The sequence below is a fragment of the Dendrobates tinctorius genome, unplaced genomic scaffold (assembly GCF_039654945.1).
Source record: "Dendrobates tinctorius isolate UK_male_01 unplaced genomic scaffold, ASM3965494v1 ptg000059l, whole genome shotgun sequence".
NCBI classification, from domain to species: Eukaryota; Metazoa; Chordata; class Amphibia; order Anura; family Dendrobatidae; genus Dendrobates; species Dendrobates tinctorius.
The window spans coordinates 14,369,873-14,375,790 of record NW_027361727.1 but is presented as its reverse complement, the minus strand read 5'-3'; the positions used below and the strand labels follow the sequence as shown (position 1 = coordinate 14,375,790).

Sequence of the window (5,918 nt, the reverse complement as noted above, 5' to 3'; positions counted from 1 at the left end):
CAAAATCGTGCATTAAATACTTATTTTCCGCACTGTAAGTGGCTGGACAAAAACAAAAGATGACACAAGACTTGGCTACAAATTAATATACGGTAATATGAAGGTCCATAGATGAATCCTGTACAGACATTTTTGTTAAAATTAAAAATGCATTTTTTTAACTTGCATTTTGTCTATGCCAAGGTACTTTATATTATATCAAGTCTTATTCTACCACTGTTCTCAAAACTTACTTAGATTGTCGAATCAAATAAATGTTTATCAAATATTTATTTCCCCCACTGTATATAGCCATCAGCTTTTGTTTTGGCCAAAAGATTTTTTAAGCCTGCCTCCACGACAAGGGGTATATTTTTATTTATTTTTCTCTAAGGGAATGTGTCACATACATTTTTTATAATTATGAGTAATACCACATACAAGGGACAAATACGTCACACCATGGCGGACCACATATTACCACCACATAGTGACCGGCTACTATAATACTGATCATTAAAAAAACACAATACTAATATTACCATAAATGCCATTATACACAGGAGCTCTGTACATAGTATATAGTGTATAGGTAACATATTGAATCATCAGTGACATTATACACAGTAGCTCTGTACATAGTATATAGTGTACAGGCAATATAGTGATCACTGGTGACATTATACACAGGAGCTCTGTATATAATGTATAGTGTACAGATAATACAGGAATTATTAGTGACATTATACATAGGAGCTCTGTATATAGTGGCAGCTAATATAGTAATCACAGGAGCTGTGTAAATATTATAAAGTGTACAGGTAATACAGTGATCACCAGTGACATTATACAAAGAAGCTATGTATAGTATGTAGAACATAGTGTACAGGTAATATAGTGATCACGAGTGACATTATACACAGGAGCTCTGTATATACTATGTAGTGCATAGTGTCAGTGTACAGGTAACACACTGACTCACCAGTGACGGCTCTAGTCGAAGATATTCATCTTCGCTTTTCTTCTTCATTCAGTGCAGACCACCTTCACTTCCAGCCAGGACTCATCTCTGCAGAAAAACAGTTATCCAGAGCATATTCCCCACTTTCTACACTACGCCAAGTTAAGAAAAAAAGTGACAAAGTGCTGCCCTCCACATTAACAGGACCTCCGACCTCCCCCCACTGAAAGCAATATCCTCAAAAAAAATACATTGCAGAAGTAACAATATACTTTAATTAGCCCCTAAGGTAATAATGTCCCACATCGTGGTCCCCACGTGTCTCATTCCTGGCCACCCATGTGTCTCATTCCTGACCACACTAGTTTCTCATTCTGGGCCCTCATATCTGTTCCCCATATTGCGGCTCTTCATTTCAAGCAAATTTTTTTCTAAAAGTTTTTTCTTTCCTGGCCACAGCCCTGCTGTGTCCTCTTCCTTTTTCATATGTGGCGCACATGGCATTGGAGTCATACTCTGACAACATGTGTGCCAACATCAGCCACCGGCCCCTGACTGCCTGGCGGCTGTTAACTATTTATTTAATATACAATATGTTTCAAATGAACGTGCATCCTCGGACGCACACTCAATTGAATAATGAACCGGCCCAACGCACCGCTGCCCCTGGGGCCAGTGAGCAGAAACAAAAGAGGGGCAGACCGGACTGGGCGAGTCATGCTGCATGTCTCACCAAATTTGGGCCCCTCTATTTGCTTCTGCTCATATATCTTCAGTACTTTTTCCACTTAGAAAAAAAGTGTGTTGAAGCAGCGCCATGTACGACCAGTCGTTCATTAGAATTGCCTTACATTTCAAGTTTGTAGTCATAAACTTTCTGTAAAATCCCTCCACTATGCCTTAGTTTCCTTCCCTTTATATGATAAGCCTGCTACAGGAGGCCGGGTGGGTCACAAAGCCTCCCTTTGCTGGTTGCTGCCTTTGCTCAGATCAGCCCTTTAGCTTGTCCCTCGTTCCCTCACACAATGAGACATGTGCAAATTGCCCCTCGGGCCGCAGCGACTGCCGGCAGCGTGGTGAAGCAAGGCACGGTGAGGGGGCATCCTCACGCTAGGGTTGTTGGAGCGCATAAGATGCGATTCCCTGAGAGAGAGGTCACAGTAGCCAGATCCAAGATGATGAGTGCTCTCAATCTCCAACCTCAAGAGCACCAGGCTTTCTGCAGGCTCCTAGAAAATGAGCTTATACGACAGTTCTTGTCTATGGATGCCTGCTTAAGAATCTTGCAATGGTTTTGATGTATTTTAAACGTGCAGGCCTCTACGACAGTGAATATTCCACCATGGACTTCTTCATTGCTCTCTACTTGGCTAATGACATGGAGGAAGATCGTGAGAACTATAAACATGAAATCTTTCCATGGGCGCTTGTTGAATCTTGACGGGAATTCTACCTTCAGTTCTGGGCAAAAATGAACTACAGAGTTGTTGTGAGTCATAGATTTTGTGATCCCACTCACTGGGCTTGGTCCCGTGATTGCCCTATCCACCATAGTGGGGCACTAAGGAGTTATCTCAGAAACGAGGACTACTTGTTTCCGTGTGGGTCGGGTGTCACTCTTCCCAGCTGTGTACTTTGCTGCAGGATCAGTAATGATGGATCTGAAACGGGAACCAACAGCTGTTCCTCACCGGAGCAGGAGACCATTTCTTTCTGTAATGCACAGTGGTCCCGGGACCTTCTCGTGTCCACTTATGACATCCACATGTTTCAGGATCCATTGGTTGGACTGAACTCTGGAGGTGCAGCTCTAGGCTGGCATCTTTAGCACCTAATGTCTGAAAAGTATATATAGTTGCACCTGAAAGATGATAGGGCAGACAAATGAAAACTCCTTTTAAGCTAAGAAGACTAAGGCAAGGATAGCAGACAATAAATATCCAGAGAAAAAATGTAAGTGCTGTGGCTCAGCAGATAGAGAAGGCAAGCAAAAAGTACAGGATCAAGGGTTTGAACCCAGACCCATGACAGAAGTGCAGATTTCACATGACCATTGCAACAAGGAAAAGTATTAAGTTACGTACCGGTAACGGTATTTTTCGGAAGCCCATGACAGCACCACGAGAAAGGGGATCCGCCCTTCAGGAACAGGAAACCTACAGACAAAAAGGGCAGCACTTCTCCCACACATCAGTTGGATTACAGACCTTGAGAGGCTACCATGGTTAGTGGCACAATATATATATACAATCTATATACAATCTTTACTCCAAATTAAGGCACGCCCATGAAACAAACTTCTAAGAAGAAGGAGTGCACCTCCACACATGAACAAGGGAGGGAACTAAGGGTGCTGTCATGGGCTTCCAAAAAATACTGTTACCGGTACATAACTTAATACTTTATTCGGACTCCCATGACAGCACCACAAGAGAATTAGAGATGTAAACTAACTTAGGGAGGAACTACAGCCTGCAGCACCCTTAGCCCAAAGGTGAGATCCGAGGAGGCACCCATATCTTACCGATAGTGGTTAAAAAACGTGGAAGGAGATGACCAGGTGGCCGCCTTAAATATCTGGTCAATTGACTCTCCAGATCTCTACACCCAAGATGAAGCCATGGCACGAGTGGAATGCGCCCTCAGGTTCTGCGGAGCCGGACTGCCGCCTGCTGTATAAGCCAGAGAGATAACCTCCCTAATCCACTTTGCTAATGTGCGTTTTGATACCCTAAACCCTTTCTTAGGACCTTGGAAGGATAAAAATAATGAGTTCTCTTTCCTCCAAGGATCAGTAGCCGATATATATTCTAGTAGGCATCTTTTAACATCTAACGCATGAAGCTTCTCCTCCTTAGGGTTGGTAGGATTAGTGAGGAAGGAAGGGAGAACTATCTCTTGTGTCCTGTGAAAGTGTGATGCTACCTTGGGCAAGTATGCTGGGTCCGGTTTTAGGATTACTCTATCATGTAAAAACTCTGTATAAGGGGGCAGTCTGGAAAGTTCCTGTATGTCACTTATCCTACGTGCCGATGTTATTGCTACCAAAAAAGCTGTCTTAAGAGATATAATCTTTAACGAGGCCGAATCCAGAGGTTTGAATGGCTTCTCTGTCATAGCTGTAAGGACTAAATTTAAGTCCCATGGTATACATTTATCCATGTGTATGGGTCTGGATCTACTAGCAGCTCTGATGACTCTAGTAACCCAGTAGTTGCTGGCAATATCACAGGTAAATAGGGCCCCAAGGCTGAAATCTGTACTTTTAAGGTACTCGTGGATAGACCCAACTCGAGACCCCTCTGAAGGAATTCTAGAATCTGTCTTGTGGGTATTCCATCCCTGAGATTAAACTCTGAGATAGACAAGAATCGCCTCCAGGTTCTAGCATAGATATTTGTAGTAGTCTGCTTCCTGCTCTTGAGAAGGGTAATAATTAAATTTTAGGAAAAACCTCTATCCCTCAACAGTGTCCTCTCAAACTCCACGCCGTAAAATGGAGCCCCATTACTTGCGGGTGGTTGACTGGCCCCTGGTAGAGTGGATTCGGAAGGTTCGGCAGTACCCATGGATCGCATACTGACATGGTCCTTAGCCATGCGAACCAGGTCCTCCTGGGCCAGAATGGGCAATTAGTATGACTCTTGCTTGATCTTCCCTGATCTTTCTCACCACCAGAGGTAAGAGGGCTAATGGTGGAAAGGCATATGCCAGGGAGAAATCCCATTTTATTAGGAAAGCGCCCACTGCCAGTGGATTTTCCCTGGGATTCAGAGAGCAGAACTTTTTTACTTTCCTGTTTTCTTTGCTGGCAAAGAGGTCTACCTCCGGCTGATCCCATCTGCGGACAATCTGATTGTAAACGTCCTTGTTTAAAGCCCATTATCCTTGCCTTAGCGCCCTGCGGCTTAGAATGTCTGCTTTTGTGTTGTCTTTCCCGCTGATATGGAGCGCTGTTAAAGATTGAAAATTTCTCTCGGCTATTTGAAATAGACGTTCTGTTATCTGCATCAGGGCCCCGGAGCGCGTTCCACCTTGGTGGTTGATATAGGCTACTGCTACCTGGTTGTCCGAGAGGATCCTCACATGATAACCCTGTAGGCACATAATGAGTTTTTTAACTGCCAGCTCAATCGCCAACAGCTCCCTCTGGTTAGACGAGGTCTCAGTTTTGGAGTCCCATTGTCCCTGGACCACTATGTCCCCCATATAGGCCCCCCAACCCGAGGGGCTAGCATCTGTGGTTATTATGCGGGTTATCTGCATTACCCAGGGCACCCCTGAAGATAAGTTGTTTTTGTCCAGCCACCATCTAAGAGATGTAAGGGTCAAAGGGCTCAATGATATCTGACCTTGTAGAGACCCCTCTAAGGCCCTGTCGCTAACTAGGATGTCCTTCTGAAGGGATCTGTTAGGCGTCAGATTCCTGCGTTGGCTCTGCAGGAAACCAGACCCTCACATTCTGCAGTCTCCTGCTGTTTATCTACTGCAGAGGAGATTGCAGAGGAGATTGCCTTGCAGCAAATCTCTCCAGAGGCTAAGTCCTTCTGTCCATCTTCTGAGCATGCTCATGAGATGATCTCCCGTTGGAGATCGGGAGTCATGTGCTCAGGTCCTATTTCAGATCTCATTGGTCCAGCTCGGAGATCTGGAGGCTTCCGGAAGGTCCCGGCTGCAATAAAAAGCGCGCATGGCCATTCCACCATGCGCTAGCATAGTCATACTTGCTGCTGTGTGAATGAGGATTGATGCATGATTCTGGTGAATGACTCATTTGAAACCCCTACCCTCTGATATTACGTTTGTGGTTAGGGATTGAGTTTAGTACCAGCGCGCCTCTGCTTCATCATCCACAGTTGCTAGCGTCCGACATTGCACTTGCGTACTAGCATTGTCGTGTAGCGGCAGTGTCCCACGCCGCGCTGCAGTAGCAGCACTCCTTAGCGTCCGCAGTTGTGACGTCGCACACATGGTAGGT

At 44.8% G+C, this 5,918-nt stretch overlaps 1 pseudogene; it reads left to right on the top strand.

Moving 5' to 3' along the window:
* The first annotated feature begins 947 nt into the window (after positions 1–947).
* On the top strand, positions 948–2,768 carry LOC141092254 (speedy protein 1-B-like; annotated as a pseudogene).
* The last annotated feature ends 3,150 nt before the right edge of the window (positions 2,769–5,918 follow it).